Source organism: Phyllostomus hastatus, unplaced genomic scaffold (genome assembly GCF_019186645.2).
Source record: "Phyllostomus hastatus isolate PE091 unplaced genomic scaffold, TTU_PhHast_1.1 phas_scaffold_501, whole genome shotgun sequence".
NCBI classification, from domain to species: Eukaryota; Metazoa; Chordata; class Mammalia; order Chiroptera; family Phyllostomidae; genus Phyllostomus; species Phyllostomus hastatus.
Genome location: NW_025334033.1, coordinates 11,842,710 through 11,863,307, shown reverse-complemented (window position 1 = coordinate 11,863,307; position 20,598 = coordinate 11,842,710).

Here is a 20,598-nt window from a genome sequence, read left to right as displayed (position 1 = left end):
TTTGTTCAATATCTCATTGTCTACCTCAAACTTCAGTGTTTGACTTGACCCAATTAAAAAGATATGTTTAGAGAGAGAGGAAGGGAGAGAGAGAGAAAGAAAGAGAAAGAGAGAGAGACATCAATGTGAGAGAGAACCATTGATCAGTTGCCTCCCATATGCACCCTGACTGAGGATCGAACATGCAACTTGGGCATGTGTCCTGTCCAATAATTGAACTCCCAGCCCCTTAGTACAAGAGACAATGCTCCAATCAACTGAGCCACATTAGTCAGGGCTGACTTGACTCAATTCTTGATGGACACTGAGAATGACACTAGAGACCAAACATGTGTTTTATGGGACAATACTTGAAAGAAATTTAATATAGTGCATCGTTAATTCTCTAGCAAATGCTTATTAGAAGCTCACAGAGCCCCTTCTATAGTTTAGCAAATGTGAAATAACCAATTTCTGCTTCTAGTCTTTTTTTTTTTAATTTTAGAGAGAGAGGAAGGTGGTGGGGGAGGGAGAAAGAGAGAGAGAGAGAGATGGAGAGAGAGAGACAGAGACAGAGATTGATTCATTATATGTGCTCTGTCCTGGGATGGAACCCACAATCTTGGTGGATCAAGACCATACTCTGACCAATTGGGCTAACCAAGGCTGATTCTAGTCTTATGGAGCCTTTTCCTTTCTTTGTGAAGTCTTAGCAATGGCATTATGACAGTTGATTTTATTTGTTTTAAAAATGTTTTATTTGTGGATTTTTAAATTGTTTTATTGTTGACACTATGTCCCCATTTCTAGCCCCTCTTCCCCCTTCTGCCCAGCCCCTGCCCCCAGTCTTCATCGATTTTTTTTTAGAGAGAGAGAGAGAGGAAGGGGTAGATAGAGAAGAGAGAGAGAAACAGAGAGAGAGAGAGAGAGAGAGAGAGAGAGAGAGAGAGAGAGAGACATTGATTTGTTGTTCCACTTAATTATGCATTCATTGATTGCTTTTTGTATGTACTTTGACCAGAGATTGAAACCCCAGCCTTGGCATATGGGGATAACACTCTAACCAACTGAGCTACCTGGCCAGGGCTGACATTAATTTTAAAATGGTCTGTAATATTATCTAAAAAGTACAGAATACAGACCAGGAACCCAACTGATTTACCACATAGCCAGAGCTTTGTTTCTTTCTCCTGACTCCAACACTGTCTTCATGTTTGTTGCCCCCAGTTTTTTCTATTTTCAGCACAAACACTGAAGGATTTGAACTTTAATTTCTCAAACTGAATATGATTGCCCCTTAAACAGAAAAGAGGCCTATAGTTTAGCCTTTCCTTGATTTTTACTTGTATGGCTTGGAATTGGAACTAGGCTGCACTATGACATTTCAGCACTAAGTGGAGCCAGATACTCAACTGCCTTAAAATTTAACAAATCGTCAAAGAGCACAGCCCACTTAACCTGAAAACCTGACTTTCCTGTTGGGTTCACAAATGGACAGAGCTGAAGTTTTGTGGTGAATCACCAAGTGAACAAATCTTTTAGCTCATCCAACATGGATTAAAGAAAATAGATCAAATAAACACAAATTAATCAAATTGTTTGTACATAGTGACTGATATTCCTGTACCCTTTGTTGAAAGCTTTGATGAAACAGAAACCTAGTGTTTGGTTTTCAAATCCTGATCTGTAGGATGAGAATAGGCCCAGTGGGGAAGAACTCTGACTCATAGGAAGATGTATGATAGTATTTGAGTGACACTTTTGCAAGTAACTGCATATTTGGTTATATAGTGACAGGTTTGCCCAGGGCAGAGAATAGGGTTGTGGGAGTGGGAGCCAGTTACGGAGTGTGTGAGTGAGTTTCTACAGGAGACCAATGGAGGATAACAGAAAGAGTCACAGACCAGTCCTATCTAGAACTCAGCACAGACTGAGCAAACCACTGAATTCTTGAGAGACCCTGAGATCCTAAGTATAAGAGATGAGCTTCTTATAATTATTCCATTGCTTTGTGCCTTAGTTTCCTTATCTGTGAAAATGAATAAGAAAGCTTATTTCCACTTACATTTCTGTTTCAGAGACACAATGAAAGGGGTTTACAAGGTTTAAAAATCACAATTTTCAGTTTCTGGAAACCAAGAAGACTGTACCTTATGGGTGAGGAACTTGGTATGATGTGCCACTTTAGAGTTAAGTGACTGAACTTCTGGCCAAGGTGGAAGTGTAGGTAGATACACTTTGCCTCCTTGCACAACCAACAGAAGGACAACAACAAATTTAAAAACAAAAAATAACCAGAGCTGCCAGAAAATTGAACTGCATGGAAGTCTGACAACTAAGGAGTTAAAGAAGAAACATTCATCCAGACTAGTAGGAGGGGTGGAGAGGACACAAGGTGAGGCGGCAGCTGGTGGTCCCACATTTGTGTGCAGATAAACCAGGAGAAACAACTGGGGACCAAGACAGACCATGCAACCCAGAGTTCCAGCATGGCAAAACAAAGCCTCAAAACCTCTGGCTCTAAAAACAGGTGGGGGTTGCAGTATAAAGAGAAACTCCCATCCTCACAGGAGGGTTCATTGGAGAGATCCATAGTATCCTAGAATGTACACAAACTCACTCACCCAGGAATCAGCACCAGAAGGGCCCAATTTGCTTGTGGGTAGCAGCAGAAGTGACTGGAAGCAGTATGAGAGCTGAGCAAGTGGCATTGTTCCCTCTCTGACCCCTCCCCCACATACAGTGCCACAATGCAGCACTGTGGGCTGCCCTGCCCTGGTGAATACCTAAGGCTCTGCTCCTTACTATGTAACAGGTGCATCAAGACAAAGAAATATGGCCCAAATGAAAGAACAGATCAAAACTCCAGTAAAAGGACTAAGCAACAAAGATATAGTCAACCTATCAGATGCAGAGTTCAAAACACTGGTAATCAAGATGCTCACAGAAATGATTGAGTATGGTTGCAAAATAGAAGAAAAAGTGAAGGCTATGCAAAGTGAAAAAATTAAAACATACAAGGAACCAACAGTGAAGGGAAGGAAACCAGGACTCAGATCAATGATTTGGAACAGAAGGAAGAAAGAAACATCCAACCAGAACAGAATGAAGAAACAAGAATTTTAAAAAATGAGGAGAGGCTTAGTAACCTCTGGGACAATTTTAAATGTTCTAATATATGAATCATAGGGGTGCCAGAAGAAGAAAAGGGAGGGCAAGAAATTGAAAATTTATTTGAGCAAATAATGAAGGAGAACTTCCCTAATCTGGCAAAGGAAATAGACTTCTAGGAAGTCCAGGAAGGTCAGAAAGTCCCAAAACAGTTGGACCCAAGGAAGCACACACCAAGGCACATCATAATTACATTGTACAAGATTAAATATAAAGAGAATCTTAAAAGCAGCAAGATAAAAGGAGACAGTTACCTGCAATGGAGTTCCTATAAGACTATCAGATGATTTCTCCAAAGAAATCTTGCAGGCAAGAAGGGGCTGGAAAGAAGTATTCCAAGTCATGAAAGGCAAGGGCTTACATCCAAGGTTACTCTATCTAGCAAAATTATTATTTAGAATGGAAGGACAGATAAAGTGCTTCCCAAATAAGGTCAAGTTAAAGAAGTTCCTTATTACCAAGCCCTTATTATATGAAATGTTAAAAGGAACTTATCTAAGAAAAAAAAAGATCAAAAACTGCAAACAGTAAAAGGACAACAAAATCACAACTATCAACAACTGAACCTAAAAACAAAAAACAAAACAAACTAAGCAAACAACTAGAACAGGAACAGAATCACATGGAGATCACATGGAGGGTGATTAACAAGGAGTGGGTGGGTAGAAAATGCAGGAAAAGCTACAGGAGAGAAGAAGCATGAATAGTAGGTACAAAATAGACGGGGAGGTTGAGAATAGTATGGGAAATGGAGAAGCCAAAGAACTTACATGTATGACCCAGGGGCATGAACTAAAGTGGGGGAATGCTGGTGGGAGGGGTGTTCAGGGTGGAGGGGAATAAAGGAGAGGGAAAAAAAACCGGGACAACTGTAATGGCATAGCAATAAAATATACTTAAACAAACAAACAAACAAACAAATAAAGTCAAGTGACTTTTCGAAGCCCACTACTGAGCTGGTCCTTATAGGATGACTGAAGGACTGAATGGACAAATAAAGTTCCACTTGATGTCTTCTAATCCTACTGTGTTTTATTTACTCCTGTTTTCAATACACATTTCTAGGTGCATACTCTCTCAGGCACTGTATTTGGCATTGGGAAACCAGCAATAAAAAACACCTTCTTTTCCTATAAGAGCTTTTGTGGTCTATGTGCAGAGACAAATAAAAAATGGTAACAGTTATAGTAGAGTGCAGCAGCTGATGTGATGGTGCAGGGACTGGGTTCAATGGGGCTGTAGAGCAGAGGCTCTCACTCAGACTAGGGTCAGAAAAGGCCTCAGAAAGGCAGTGGCATTTGAGTTGAACTTTATGCAGAGAACATAAAGAGATAATCCAGTGGATAATTCAGAAGCATGAAACTGTCTACTTGTAGCAATATCTAATAATGATCTACAACATTATATAAAGAAGAACTGGACTGAACAGTACAGAACACAGTTGCCCTTAAAAAGATCACAAATGAAGAACTCAGAATGAAGTCCTGCTTGTCTTATTAATGCAGAATTTCCACCTGAACTGGTATTAAATGAAGGACTTTGGGCCTACTCTTCCAACTTTAGGTTAGAAGGAGTGGAGTATCTTTTTATGGTCAAGTCACTAGGGCAGGAGAGAAAACTGACTTCGCTGACACCATTAGCTCAGGTCCTTCCTCTCTCTGACATTCTCACTGTCAATCTCCTAAAATGTGGAGGCCATACTCAGTGCTCCTACTTTCTCATCTTCCATTCTCTTAGTAACGGTTTCAATTTTGAGTTAATTCCTGAGACTGCTTTATATAGGATAACCAGTATTCTTTTTTCAACCAATCTTATTCAGTTCATATTCTCTGCTCAGCAGCATTCATTATGCTGACCACATTCTCTGATGGATGAATCTTTCTTTAGTGTATTTTGGTGGTCTACTATTCTATTTCATTTGTCAGCATTTCTTCTGCTTTTTGTCTCCAATTGTGTATGCCCCTCAAATGGTGTCTTTGGCATAAGCATAAGCATAAGCTTTATGCTTATTCTTTAGTTCATTTTTATGTTCTCCTATTCCTCTGTACCTATTCCTCCCCAATTCTAAGACTTAACCTCAAACCTGTGCTTAATTCAAAATGCCTAATAGCATGTAGGTTAAAAGCATGGGTTCTGGTGTCAGAATGTTCAAATCCTGCCTCTTACTAGCAGTGTCACCTAATTTCCCTATCTGTAAAATGGGGATAATACTCTAATTTACTTCAGTGGATTATTGAATGATTAAATAGGTTCAAATACAATAACATGCTTAGAGTAGTGCCCATTACATAGTAACTACTATGTAAATACTATCATTATTAGTATGCTCTAGATCAATTTTTTAATCTGCCCTAAATACATTTCAACTTGCATAGTCCTTGAATTCATTCCTTACTTGTAATTCCTACAACTTCTTTCTCCTCCTTATAGAGAAGTGATTAAGAGTGAGGTCTTTTGAGTCAAACAAGGGTTAATATTTCAGTTCTACTTCTTACTAACCATATGACCTCGTATAATATACTTCATCTCTCCAAATCTCCATCTCCTAATCTGTGTCTACATCAGAGAAGTGTGGTTAGGATTAAATGAGGTAATATATGTGAATGAGATGCATAAGCATAAGATAAACAATTAACAAATAATAGTTATCTCATTGTTGTTGCTAACTGATCTTCTATATTTTGCATAGATACTACATCTTCCATAATCCCGTCTCAGGCTGCTCCATCCATATGCTACCTCCCACTTCCTAAATTCTGTAGCATTTGCTACCTGCACCATTTATTTGAGTTAGCAAATGTCACTGTGTATTATTTGTCATTTTGTTAATATTTCTTCTCTTCCTGATTTAAATATAAGTTTTTTGAAGATAGGGACCTTCTCTTATACCTCTTTGTAACTTTATCATCTAGCCTACTGTTTGGCAAATAAACAGTAATAGACAATCTTATTCTCAAATTTCAAATATGCAGATTAGAGCTAATTATCTTTCTCCACAAAATCTCCTCCTCTTCTCAAGTCCCATGACTCTGTCTGTTAAGACACCACGTTTATTTCTTATCTCCTAGTTCAGAAATCTTTTATACAACTCATGAGTTTCTCATGTACAAAATCTCACTGTGTTCTATCAATTCTGCATGTGACTGGCTCAGTACTTAGCACGCAGCACTTGCTCAATAAGTGATACATTCATCAAAATATGTTACTAGATTTTTATTTAGAAAAGCTTCAGGTTTGCCTCTTTTCTTATCTACAATAGTATTACTCTTGTCCAGATCTTCATTGACTCATGCCTAGACTACTGAAATAGCTTTGTTCCTGGTTCCCTGAGTATGTTCTTTCATTTTAATCTATCTTGCCCATTACCACTACACAAATATTCTTAAAATGCCATTTATATTCACAAATATTACCTCATTTAATCCTCACAACAACCCTATGAGATGGTTTCTCTTTGCTTGCAGAATCAACTAATCTTCTAAAGCTAGTTTTCGAGATCTTCCAGTTTGGTCTCATTCTATTTTTCCTAGAATTTTCTCCCATCAATAGTACTCACAAAACTTGTCCTCCACCATTAGTCCTATACATTTTCCTTTATACGCACTCCTGATGTCACACCAAATCCTGCTTTAATCATGGTCTCAATCATGGAACACCTTTATCTTTCTTTCCCCCTCCCACTTCTAAATATATCCATCCTTAATATACTTACTAAAAAGAAAACAGAATTTGGGGACTTCTGGTCAAGATGGCAACATAAGTAAATGCAATATTCACATCTTCCCACAACCACATTAAAATTACAGTGAAACTACAGAACAACCATCTTTCAAACCAGACTGAAATCTAACAGAATAGAAGTCCTTTATGTAGGAATTTAAAGAAGAAGGCACAATAAGACTGGTAGAAGGGGCAAAGACACAGAATGGGCTGGTCCCACGCACATGTGTGGCAGATAAAAATCGGGAGGGATATCTCAGGCATGGAGGTTCCTCCCTGAGGAGTGAGGGGTCCCAGACCCACTCTAGGCCCCAAGCCTAGGGACCTAATTACTGGTGTGTACACCTGCAAGTAATATAATACTGTATGTCAACTCTAATTAAAAAATTAAAAATGACTTTAATTTTTAAAAAGTAAAGGAAAGAAAACAATCCCATTGTGAAACTTTCTTAAGACTATTGTAACCTTCAGTTACTTCTTTCTTCTTCATAACTCCCTATATACTTATATAACTCCCATATAAAATCTTTATCATTTATTTACTATGTGTTTAGTCCAATTTATTACTGTCTAATTATTTTATATGAGTTAATGCAGGCTTCCTAGTTGTATCATAAATCTATCAAGAGTCCATGAGTCATAATTCTTGGTTTTTCAGTGTCTAATTGAGGTGAGTACACACCAGAAGCTTAAAAATACTTGTTTGATAGATATTATGGAAGCTAATGTGATTAATCTGGTGTTTTGGAACACATGGATCTCTCAGATTTTGATCCAAGATAAGATACAATGTTTCCAAATAATTTGATTGAATTCCAGATTATGTTTTCTGTCTTGTATTGACTAGAAGGTAATATGTTACCTTACCAATTATTAATGAAACAAAGTTTTCCATTGATGAAGTTCTCTCCCAGATTTTTTTCTTTTAAGTCTTAATGTGATGCCTAAAAATATTTTATATAATATGGAATACAAAATTACAGAAATCAAGCACCATTTGAAATTTCTGTTCCTCAATGCCACCTCAACAAGTACACTCAAGGATGTTCATTTCAATCCTTTTAACACTAATATCAAGGAGAGTTCATGGGTGTTCTCCTGCATAGTAAGTTGAGGTCCTGAATATGCCAACACCTTAGAATATAGAGGGATGTGTTAGGTCCAATAACTACAAGGCTAGCTGGTATTTGTTGCTGGATGCTAAGAAGGGCATTGTGACATGAGAAATGACAAAGACTCCGAAGTGCTTTCCTTGTAAAGTCCTGTTAGAAATCCGAGCTTCTGTGCTTTGACATAGTATGCACACTGTTTCATTAATTTCTGCCAGATGCCTGTATGTCTGTAGGAGCAGAGGGAGCTTTAGATGCCACCCTTCTCCAGGGTATCTTTATATTTTCTTGAGTATATGGAAACTTAAGCAAGTGTTCTTATGCTTTAGTAAACCCCATTTTATCTTCATGGTTTTTGCCAAATATTTTCCCTTTAAATAGGTTATTTCTATTACATATGTTTACCTAAAAATAAAAATGTCATTATGTCACTCCTGAAAACTTTTAAAAAATAAAAAAAGTTTTCATTATCATAAGTAGAAAGTAACCATGGAAGTAAATACCACAAAAAATATAAACTTTTCATTAAATTCCAGCTAGGTACTTTTGAATTCTGAGCTCAAGGCTTGACTGATCTTTGTTACAAGGGAAGATTAGTAGATGTTACAGAGATGTTAAGACATATTAGCATGAAAATGAAACTTCTTGTCAAAATCAGTATTAGTAAAAGATAATGGGAAAATTTTTGTATTGTTCAAGTTGTTAATGGAATCCCTGTTTACCACCTAAAATTATTTCCTGCATGCCCAACCTTGGAATACATTAGAGTAGAAGAAAATTCAAGTCGAATCACTTAAAAAAAAAAGCTGAGAGGGAAATCCCACAAAGGAGGTATTCTCATGCTATCAAAAACTGCCCTACCGCCCTGGCTGGTGTAGCTCAGTGGATTGAGTGCGGGCTGCGAACCAAAGTGTCGCAGGTTCGATTTCCAGTCTGGGTACATGCCTGGGTTGCAGGCCATGACCCCCAGCAACTGCACATTGATGTTTTTCTCTCTCTCTCTCCCCCCTTTCTTCTCTAAAAATAAAAAAATAAAATCTTAAAAAAACACAAAAAAACCCCCTGCCCTACATTGCCCTGGTTGGTGTGGCTCAGTGGATTGAGCACCAGCTTGTGAACCAGGGGGTTGCAGGTTTGATTCCCAGTTAGAGAACATTCCTGGGTTGTGGGCCAGGTCCCCAGTAGGGGGCATGTGAGAGGCAACCACATATTGATGTTTCCCTCTCTCCTTCTCCCTCTCTTTCCCTCTGTCTAAAATAAATAAGATCTTTTAAAACAATTGTCCTAACTTTGTGTTTTCAAATTTATAAAGCATATTTTCTTAGTTTTCATTCTCATTCTAGGATTCTTCAGTCCAAAGGCTCAAGGGTAATAAAATAAAGTCTTTTTGTGCACCTACATTGTCTTCTCTGAAAAGTCAAATAAAATTTATGGAGGTCATCTACCTATTTAAAGATTAACAAATATAATAAATATTAAGCTATAAACACCAAATCTTGGTTTGTAAGTCCTTAATAAGCTGAAGTGAAACAAGTCAGCAGAAGTACAAGGGGAAAACATCTTAGAATTTTGATAGAGCAATTGTGGAAAGATAGGAAGTAAAAAAGTACATTAGGAAATCTGGGTAGGTCCAAACAAGTTTTTTATTATTTTTTAAATGGAGTTTTCAAAGTAGGCTGATTAACTATCTTGTTTTTTCTGAAACTGAGGGATTTCCTGGGCCATAGGACTTTTAAAATTGGGAAAGTCCTAGAAAACTAAAAGGAGTAAATCACTCTATTTCAAAAGCTTCCTTCAAGCATATATACAATAAGCAGCACAGAAGTAGATGCTTCCTCCTGTGGATGTAAGAGGATGTATGAGATTATACCTGTAGAGCATCTGATAGACTTGGCCATTCCCAGAGTCCAAAATCACTCTGGAGATATGATTAAGCACCAAGGCATTTTCCTAAATTCATCATTTAATTTTATTGAATAAATTACCTGAACTTGAATGAAGGGGATAGATGTCCTCTTCCAATACCCTTTCCCTCTATTTGCTATTAATTATATAAGTGCTAGGTGCCACTCACCTGGTAATCCTGGGAATTCTGAGGCACTAACTGTACATGGTTGAGGATAACCAAAGGCACTTGCATAGGAAAGCCTTCCAGTTCAATATGCCAGTCTTTTTACAAAGTATCTACTTGTCTTTTGAACTCCTACCACTTGATTTGTAAGACAATGTAATTAAACCCAATAACCAATCACTGAAATGCTTTCTTTGTGCAAGACACTTTGCTAATTTAATTCTAATATCCTCTTCTAAACCATATGTAAAACTGAATTATACATTCCTACTTTACTGAAATTAAGATTTGGGGTTTTTCCAAATCTGCACCTTGAAGATATATTTTTTATTGAGAAACCATTATTATGAAATGTTTAATTGTATACTTTGCAAGCACCTCTCCTTTAAAGCTCCAACAGAATTTTGTAGGTGGAAAATACAATACAGTATTAACATTTCACAGTTCACTATATGATAACATCATTTCTACTTAATGAAATTCTTCTTATTCATTTATTGAATTATTTTAAAAATAATTGAACACAGTCTTTGGGCCAGACACTTCACTAGGAACTGGTGATACAGAAAAAGGCAAAGTGTCTGCCAATGTGGAGCTCATGTTCTGGTACCTTTGAGGCATTCACAACAGAAGGAATAGGAAAAAAGTCTCCATGGCATAAAGCTCTGAGTACTCTGGAGAGAAGGAGTAGCTGGCCAAACAGATGTTGTCTATATTTAGTCTTCAGACTTAGGGGAGCAAATGAAAGGAAAACAGAATGGTTTGGAACAAGAAATGATTTATATTGTAATAGAAACAAAATAAAAGAAAATAAAAAGAATCTATTCTTTCTGTCTTCCTTGGAGCAGAGTTCCGCGAAAAAGGAATCTTTTGATGTAGACATAGGGTTATTCCTTCCTTTCCCTGAATCCCTTTGAAAGTTTTTAATAGACAGCTTTGATTATTATATTCATCTTTTTAAAAAAAGTTTCACTATTTGTCTGTTACATACCTTCAATGTTACTTTCATAGGTAAGCCGCTGTGTCCATGAAATTCTTGAGAATATTAAGAATTTAACCCAAAAATGTTACTGAGCTAGACTTTTCAAGTAAGATTTTTGCTTTCTTTCTATTGGTACAGGGACTGAGGTCTGAACTGAAAAAAAGAAAAGGAAACTATAGGTCATTTCAAGACTGTTTTGACAAGGAACACAATGACAGTCAGAAACAATAATGACTATAGTTAAAATGACAACAGATATTTATTAAGTATCAGATACATGCAAGAAATGAAGGGGAATAGAAATGATAAGTTAGGCACAGTCTGTGGTCTTAAGGAAATTACTACTAATGTGTTATGTGCTAGGGTCTAGTAGAGATGCAAAAGTATTCAAAGGGTTCTGGAGTGGACAGAAATTATTGCTACATTTTCTCATACTAACAGAACTCTAACTTTGACCAAGAGTTCACCCTTCCATATACCTCAGGCAAAATAGATCCAATTCCATAGTCCCGCAGACTTGATTAATCTAAATCTACAGGAAAATCCCTTATATTTGTCATGTAATTGGCTTCAGAAGAGGCATGTGAACCAATTCACATGTACTAACAAGTCACAGGGGAGGTTTGTTGGAAACTTCTGGAAAAGTAAGTTCACTGCTCTGGCTGGATGTTATGAAGTAGAATGTAGCCTCAATAGCTATTGACAACCATCTTAAAATGACTGAGGAGGAGAGAAGAGTAGGCTCAGAATGAAGCTGATATTAAGAAAGGCAGAGCAGACCAGTGGGAAAAAAACTGAGTTCTTGATCACATAATTTTCCTCCTGGGTTTACCAACCTTGAAAGCTTCTCCCACATTACTCTGGCTTTCCAGTTTTCTGAGCCAACATACTTTCTTATTAGGTCAGTTTGAATCATGGTGCATCTTGCTTCCCCAACTAGATTATAAGTCTTTGAAAGTTGGAACCTGCATCCAAGTAGAATATTCTCTATAAAAAAATCAACCTATTTCATTGAGTCTATGGCACACGTTTCCCCCATGTTTTAACATTTCTGAAATCAGTGTAGTATGTTGTAAAACTGTTCTCACCCAAGCTGTAGCCTTATTATAGTTATCAATGCATATGTGTGTGTGACCCTGATTATACCATTCAAATTACTGATGCTTTAATCATAGGTATTATTTGAAACATGCATTAAATTTAATTGCTACTTAAAATTAATCAAGATTACATCATGATTCAGAATTAAAATAACAGCTTTTTTTGTCTTCAGAAAAGCACAGAAATAGCAGCAAAACATATATTAGATATAAATGGAGCAAATATTCATCCTTGAAGGAATTGCCACAACTCCATGGTTTCTTGAAAATACTTTATGCAGGACCTAGGAAAGAAAGACAACCACAAGTACTTCAAAGAATTTCCAAGTCATGAGAGGCTTGTATTAAGGATTCACATATAAAGTATGGTGCCATAGAAAATGGAAACATCAATTGTCTTGTGAAGGAAACTAATTGCCAAATTGGTTTTCAGGTAGGTTGTGGTTGTGCCAGCTGTGTATGAGTGTTCATTTTTCTGAAATTGGGGAAGAGGTTTAAATAATTTCATCCTCTACTATTTTTGTTCTCAAAAGTCAGATCAGCCTTTTTATATAATTGAGGTATTTTGCTTCTTAAATGAAATAACCAGCACCAGATATTGGAGATAGTCTTATTTATCTCTGATAAAAATCTGTTTCAAGTACTACATAGTATTACTTAAATGTGGACTCTTTTTAAAAAGTTGAACTCATAGAAACAGACAGTAGAAAAGTGTTTCGTAAAAGGTTATGAACTTTGTTATAAGATGAATAAGGTCTGAGGATCTAATGTATAACATGGTCACTATAGATGATAACACTGTTGTGTAATTGAAATTTGCTAAGACAGTAGAACTTAAATGTTTTTACCAAAAAAAGTGGGGGAGGAGATAAATATGTGAAGTAATGGGTGTGTTAATTAACTAGGTGGGGGGAATTCTTTCACAATGTATGTGTATATCAACTTATCATGATGCACACTTCAAATATCTTATAATTTTATTTGTCAATTATATATCAATAAACTGTAGAAAAATAATAAAAACCTGTTTCTAAAAGAAAACCACTAAAACTGGAACTTGCAGCAATCAGCATAAATTTAGCTGAATGGATCTTTTTTTTTCTGGAATCAGCATCTGCAATGTCTGTAGGATAACCTGCATTCTTCTGGAAATGCTTGCATACAGCAAGACAGAAGTTTTGTTATCACTTGTGTGCCTTAAATGTGTGCCATTTAGAGTGTGGAGTGACTGGTATTTGTAAATAGACTGCCTCCTCTACACAGTTCCTAAATGATCTTTCTTCCTCTTCTTTCCCTCTCTTTTATTTAATTCTATACAATGCAGAATTGTCTTTTTAAAGCCAGATCTGATCCTACTGCCTGCAGAATAACATACAAATTCCTCAGTCTGATATTCAGTTGGATAATGCCAGCCTACCTTTCCAACTTTGTCATGCACCACACCCTTCCAAACAGTCTATACCTCAATCCTATTGGAGTATATGCCTTTGCCCAAACCTATCTGTAGTCTCTTCTCTCAATTCCTTCACTTAAGCTACTCCGTCCTTTTGAAATTCTTTCCCATCATTCTTCCCATTGGAGTTCGTCCCACCCTTCATGGCCCAGCTCCAGTCGTGTATTTTACATCTTACTGAGGGTTGATGTCTTCCTCCCTTATCTTCCTATTACTTTCATTGTGTGTTGTGTCACTACTATGCTTGGTTTATCTTGTGTTAAAGTGAAGAGTGATGTGTGTTTACTCTAGACTGTGTGCTTCTGATAACAGTGATTTTTCATTAATTTTATTAATTTTATTCATTCAGTTATGAGTGGAGCTAGCCACAGTTTTAAATGCCCTCATGAAGCTTCTAGTCTGTCAGGTAAGCCAGACATTAATAAGTAATTATAAGTTTGTTGAATATAATGATGGAAAAATGCAGGTTTCAATAGGAGCATATAATAGAGAGACATAACTTAATCTTGGAAATTAGGGAACACCTTCTGGAAGAAGTTATGTTTAAACTGAATTCCAATTGATAAGAAGCCAAGCGAAAGTGGGAAGGGAATTAAAAAATAGTATTTAAGAAATCTAAAACCAGAAATAATGATATGTTCTAAGTTCTGAAAAAAAGTCACAGTTGTGGGGATTTAATGAATGAGGAGTCGTGTATGAAGTGAGGCTATTGAAGCAGTCAGGGTGTGCAACCTGCAGTACTAAGAATTTATTGTTTTACCCTGGGAGCAGTAGGAAGTCATCAGAGATTTTAATAAGGGGAATGAAGAGGTCAGAATTATGATTTTAAAAGTGCACATTGACTGCAATACCAAGAATAGATTGGAAACACAAGAGCAGATGTAGGAAGAAGAGTTTTTGCGTGTGTGGCAGGGGAAGGACTGGTTTTGTTTGGTTGGTCTTCGCAATAATGCAAGCTAGAGACAATGATGACTTAAATCTCTTCATCCCCTCCCCTGTGTGGTTGAGTACAGTGATTGCTTTCAGCATAGTTAATAAATGTCCCTTGGACTGGAGTAAATTAATTGATTCATCATGTGTAAACTCCAAGATACTACAAGCAATTGTCAGGAAGGCATTTCAAACAACTGGGCATTCTTCTCCAGGTCACCTCCTCGGGTATCTGAGTCCAGGTTACAATTAGTAGAAGATTCCATATCAGGAAGAAAATGCTATAGCTGAAATTACTGCTTGCCTCATTTTATGCAAAACTTCCCTGTAAATATCACTTTTTAAATATTGGTGGAAATGACATTCCTTTCAGCTTCGAGGAAAGGAGCTCATACTTTCTCATTAGCTGGCTCCTGTTTTAGTTGAAAATGCTTCCAAATATGCAAATAAAATCTCTCCCTTAGCTGACTGCATAAAAACAACAGCTTATGCTTTTAATCTTTTGTGAGGTTAGAAAATCAGTCCAGGTGTGATATTTGGTAATCTTGTATCAGAACCCCCTTTAAAAAATTAGATATTTCACTTTTCAGACACAGACTTTTAAAAATAGCCATTATTAATATATTCAAGAAAATACGGATTCAACATACAGAATAGAGAAAACATATCAGTAAAAAGTTTCCAGATTAAAGCATCAAAAGAAAAAAGAGTGGAAAACAACATTCATTATTTGCCAGACATATCAATTATGTCAAGTTTATTAATTAGATTGTTTATATCTTTACTGATTTTTCTCTACTTGTATTATAAGTTGTTGGGACAGTTATATTAAAATCTCCCAGTGTGACTGTAGATTTTTCACCTTTCCCCCTCATTTGTCAGTTTTTGCTTTATATGTTTTAAAGATATGTTATTTAAATGTATATATACATTTAGATTTATTTTCTCCCTCTATTAAAATGACCCTTTAAGAGTTAAAAAGTATTTCTTTAAAATGTTTCATCTCTACTTTGTCTATTTTGTCTGGTATTAGAGCAACACCAGGTTTGACTTGAATAAAATATTCATAGAATAATTTATGCATACATTGGTTGATTATTGTATGTGCCCTGACCAGAGATCAAACCTACAACCTTGGCTCTAGCCAACTGAGCTACTCAGCCAGGGCCTTTTTTATGTCTTTGTATTGAAGGTATATCTCTTGTAAGCAGAATATAGTTGGGTTTTATTTTTAAAGCAGTCTTATAATCTTTGTTATAAAATTTTAACATATAGACCATTTACACGTAATGCAGAGATCAATAAATTTACATTCACTTCTACCATCTAATAATTTGTTTTGTCTCATTTATTTTGTTTCTTTTTTCCTCATTTCTTGCTTTCCATTGGATTAATCAAAAAGGTATTATTCAACATTCTTCTACTATTCCTTGTGGTTTTCTTGAGTTTATTACATACATGCTTGACTTATAGTGTCTAATGTATATTACTTTCACAGACAATACTATAATCCTAAAAAATATAAACCCCATCTATTTTTCTCCTGTCTTTTGAATTACTGTCATAAATTTTCATTCTACATCTATCTCAAGCTCCATATGACATTGTGTCTCACACAACCAATGCACATTTAATGTCACCCAAATGTTTACTGCTGGTGCTTCCTCCCACCGGGAAAGCTCTCTGTAGCATTTACTTTAGTGTAGGTCTGCTGATGACAAATTCTCTCAATTCTTATTTATCTGGATTTCTCTTTATTTTACCTTCACTCTTAAGGGATATTTTTGCTAGATACAGATCTCTATTTTGTCATTTGTTTTCTTTCTGCATCTTAATGGTGTCATTCCACTGTCTTGTGGCTCCATTAGCTATTAGCTCTCTCCTGCTCCTTTGAAAAGAGTCTTTTGTATTTTTAGCTCCCAACTACTTGTGAAAAAATTTCTCTTTGATTTTTAGTATTTTTATTATATTGCATCTAAATGAGATTTGTTTTGTATTTTTCTTGCTTGGAATTTGTAGTGCTTCTTGGATAGGAAAATTGATGTCTTTAAAAAGTTTGGGGAAATGCCCAGTGATTATTTTTTCAAATGTTCCTTTCACACCATTCACTCCACCCCTTTACAGGCTCCATTTCAGGTGTGGCTTTTATGTTCTTCTTTGTTTTTCCACCTCTTTTCTTTCAATGATTTGGCCTCAGTATTTTATTTTCTTGTGTTTTTTTTTAATTTATTGATTTTGGAAAGAGAGAGGAAGGGGGAAGAGAGAAACATCGATTTTTTGTTGTTCCACTTATTGACACATTCATTGGTTGATTCTCATAGGTGCCCTGACCAGGGGAATTGAACTTGCAACCTTAATGTATGGGGACAATGCTCTAACCAACTGAGCTACCTGACCAGGGCTAGTCTCAGTATTTTCTACTGTACTAAGAATTAATTCAAACTCAACTTTCCTAAATGTTAAATCTCTTCTTAAGATATGCAAAAACATCATTATGTTTTAAGAATTTCATTTATCTTCCCGGATTCCTATCTTTCAAAGCACTGTGGCCATCAAAAATCTGGATTGTCTGCTCTCTAGAACAGGTACCCAGCTAACATCATGGGATCACTACCATAAAATCATTACCTTTGCCTTCTTCTGTGCTGGTTCTCTCCAGTAGTGGAGAACATCACTTCTGTATTCTCCTTTGGCCTCCCATGATGCAAATGTTGGATTGCTTGAAGTTGTCTCAGAGGCTCCTTATACTATCGTCATTTTTTTAAATTGGGTTTTTTTTTTTTTTGCTATTTTAATTGGGTGTTTCTGCTTCCTTATTCTCTATATCCCTCATTTGATTCTCTGCTTCATTAACTGTACTGTTCATTTCCTACAAATTATTCTTCATTTCAGTTAGTATATCCTTTGTTTCTGACTGGCCCTTTTTTATGCTGTTGAAGTTCTTATTAAATTGATTGAGTATCCTTATAACCACTGTTTTGAACTCTGCATCTAGTAAATTGCTTGTCTTCATTTTATTTAGTTCTTTTTTCTGGAGTTTTGTTCTCTTTTTTTCATTTGGGATGTGTTCATTGCTTCCTAATTTTGGGAGCTTCACTGTTTGTTTCCATGTATAGCTACTACATCTCCTGGGCCTGGTAGAGTGGCTTACTGTAGTAGGTGTCCAGTGGCACAGCCTTTCCATTCACCAGAACTGGGTACTCCAGGTGTGCCACTCTTGTTGTAGTTGAGCCTTAATTACTGTTGGCACCTTAGTGGGAGGGTGTCTTGCTGTCTGTCAAGGCCTGACAGGTCCACTCTGGATTAGGACAGACAGAAGAAAAGTCTCGGAGCCATAAGGATGCTTGTCATGCCTTTAGTCAAGGGTGGGCGATCCACACACACTGCAAGCTATGTGTTCCTAGTAGGAAGCCCCTATTCCCTTTTATATGACATTCAGACAAAGCCAGCAGGAAGCCAAGGTATTGTATAACATAACATGACATTCTGCATATAACATAACATAACATTCTGCACATGCAAGCCCACTCAATGTTATGGGAACCCTTTATCAGACCCACCCAGTCTCAAGGCTATGATAACACTACTTATCAGGCCCATTCTCAAGATTACAGGAAACTGCTTCCCTTAACTGCCCAGACATCTGGGTGAGGAAGCCAGGCTGCCTCTGTTTGCCCTACAGAGGGATTTACCCAAGGCAGACTGACTGCAAGGACTAGGGGTAACCTCTGTGAGGATCAGCTGAGTAGTGGCCAGCCCCACAGAGCAGGACCTCAGTGGGACTCTGGCACCCACCGAGTTTGCCTCTTGAATGTGTCATTTGTGGAGGTCACTAGGTGGTACTTTGATGTGATCTAAAATTTTCTACTGGGTACAATGGCTCTGGGGCCTCCCAAGGTGTGTAGGCCAAGGTTTGCTGCCTATATTCTGCCCTGGGACACCCAGCATGAGCTTCAAAGCAATTGACAGATGGCTGCTACTTGTTCTGGGCTTGGAGGTGCCTAAGAGAAGCCAAGCTGTGAACCAAGCCCAACTACTGCTAATGCCAGGTCTGGGGCCACTAAGTGAGAGGTACAGGTCTTGCTTAGGCTGCATGTTGCTTGTTTAAGAGATTTTAGGAAAGCTTGAAGCATGAGTTGAAACAGGTCATTTGTTTGGAAAAACCACTGGAAACAGCTTGGATGAGCCCACAAAGTGGTGAGGTGGGGTCTCAGGGGATCACTTAGGTGGGGAAAACAGTATTAGCCAGATTCATGGAGACTCAGATATGGTGCCTGCCTGCTTTGTGTAGGGAGGGCTCAGAAAAGAAACAATGGACTCTGTCAGCACTTCTCTCTGGGAGAAAGCTGCCCCTCCAGGCCTTGCCTTGATGTCAGCTGCTTCAGTTTCTCCCTGTATGTCCTGGTACCCTTCAAGCTGCTGTCCCAGTGCTGGAACTCAGAGGGAGTCAGTCTGAGTAAGTCTGGCTTGGTCCTTTAAGAGGAACTGCCTGGAAATCCAGAAGCCCTCCATCTCACTCAACCTCAACTCTCACTGGTTTCTACAGCCAGAAGTCATGGGGACTTCTCTTCCCAGCACTGGAAACTTGGGCTAGGGGACCCACTGTGGGGTTGGAACCTCTTGCTCTTCAGAGGGAAACCTCCACAGCTGAGACATCCCTTCTGATTTTTAATGGACCACACGTGGGTGTGGGACCAGCCTGTTTCATGTCTCCATGAAACAGGCTGGTCCCTACCAGCCTCAACTTGGCTTCTGCTTTAAATCCCTAGTTTAGGACTTCCATTCAGCTAAATTTCAGTCAGTTCTGAAAGATGGTTGTTCTGTGGTTTAGTTGTATTTTTGATGTGGCAGTGGGCAGAAGCAAGTAGCACATTTACCTACACCACCCTCTTCTAGCAGACCCTTTTTATTTTATTTTTATTTTTAAGTTTCAGGTGTACAATTATAATATATAATTTATATATTGTATTATGCGTTCACCACCCCAAGTGGTGAACTCATTTAACAACCATTCACCCTCTTCGAGCGGCCCCACCACTCTTTCCCTCTGTTAACCACCATACTGGTGTATCAGACCCTTTTTAAAACAGTAATTTTTTTGTAAAAAAAATTCAAGATAGGCACTTCCAGTGGAAATGGGAATGTAGATGAAGTTGGTACTCTCTCTCTTTCACAACCACATCAAAATTACAACTAAACTACCAAACAATCATCATTCAAAACTGCCTGAAATGTGGCTGAATGGAAGTCCTCTATGTGATAAAAGAAGGCTGGTGAAATTATAATGGAAAGAGATAATAGAGCAATAATTAAAATTTGTGTCATCAAATTCAACTCCCACATTTTACTAATATGGAAACAGATTCAAATGATTAAGTTTACACAGCTAGTTAGAGGTGGAGCCAGGATGACTTTAAATGTAAACAATAGGATATTTTTAAATAGCCTAGATATTGTCTTTACTCTTTGAAATTTAATTTGTTATAGGACTAAGTTGTAAATTAAGATTCATTTATGAAACAACAACAATTCAAACAATGCACAAAGATAAAATGGGAAAAGGAAATCTGTGACCCCATTCCAATCCCCACTATCAAATGTTACTTTTTAAAAATCACTTCTGCCACAGTGTATAACTGTTGTTTTCCACAAGGCAGCAGTATTGCTTACTCTTCAACAATCTCCCAAAGCTGATCACTTCCCTGATTGTCCAGTGTGGGCTATGAAGACCCAAGTTTTCCCCAGAAACACAATCAGTCCCTGGTTCTGAAATGTCAGGTTAAAGCCAGACTCCTGATCCACGAGGAAGAACAGAAGTGAGCAGAGAACTGCACTAGACAGACCTTTACCTGTGTGGAGAAACAGGAAGACATCAGGGCCTGAGACACCCAATCGTAGCACAGGGCTAGGTGCCACCTGGAAACCTTCTATCAATTTGACTATCTCTGCAGGGGTATTGTTCAGTTTTTGTGAAACTGTGCATCCAATTCTGTCATGCACAAAATTTTCCCTTTACAATAAACCAGTCTGAGAACATAGGGCCCAGTCAAGGGCTTACATGGCATCCCTTATGACTCTAGGAG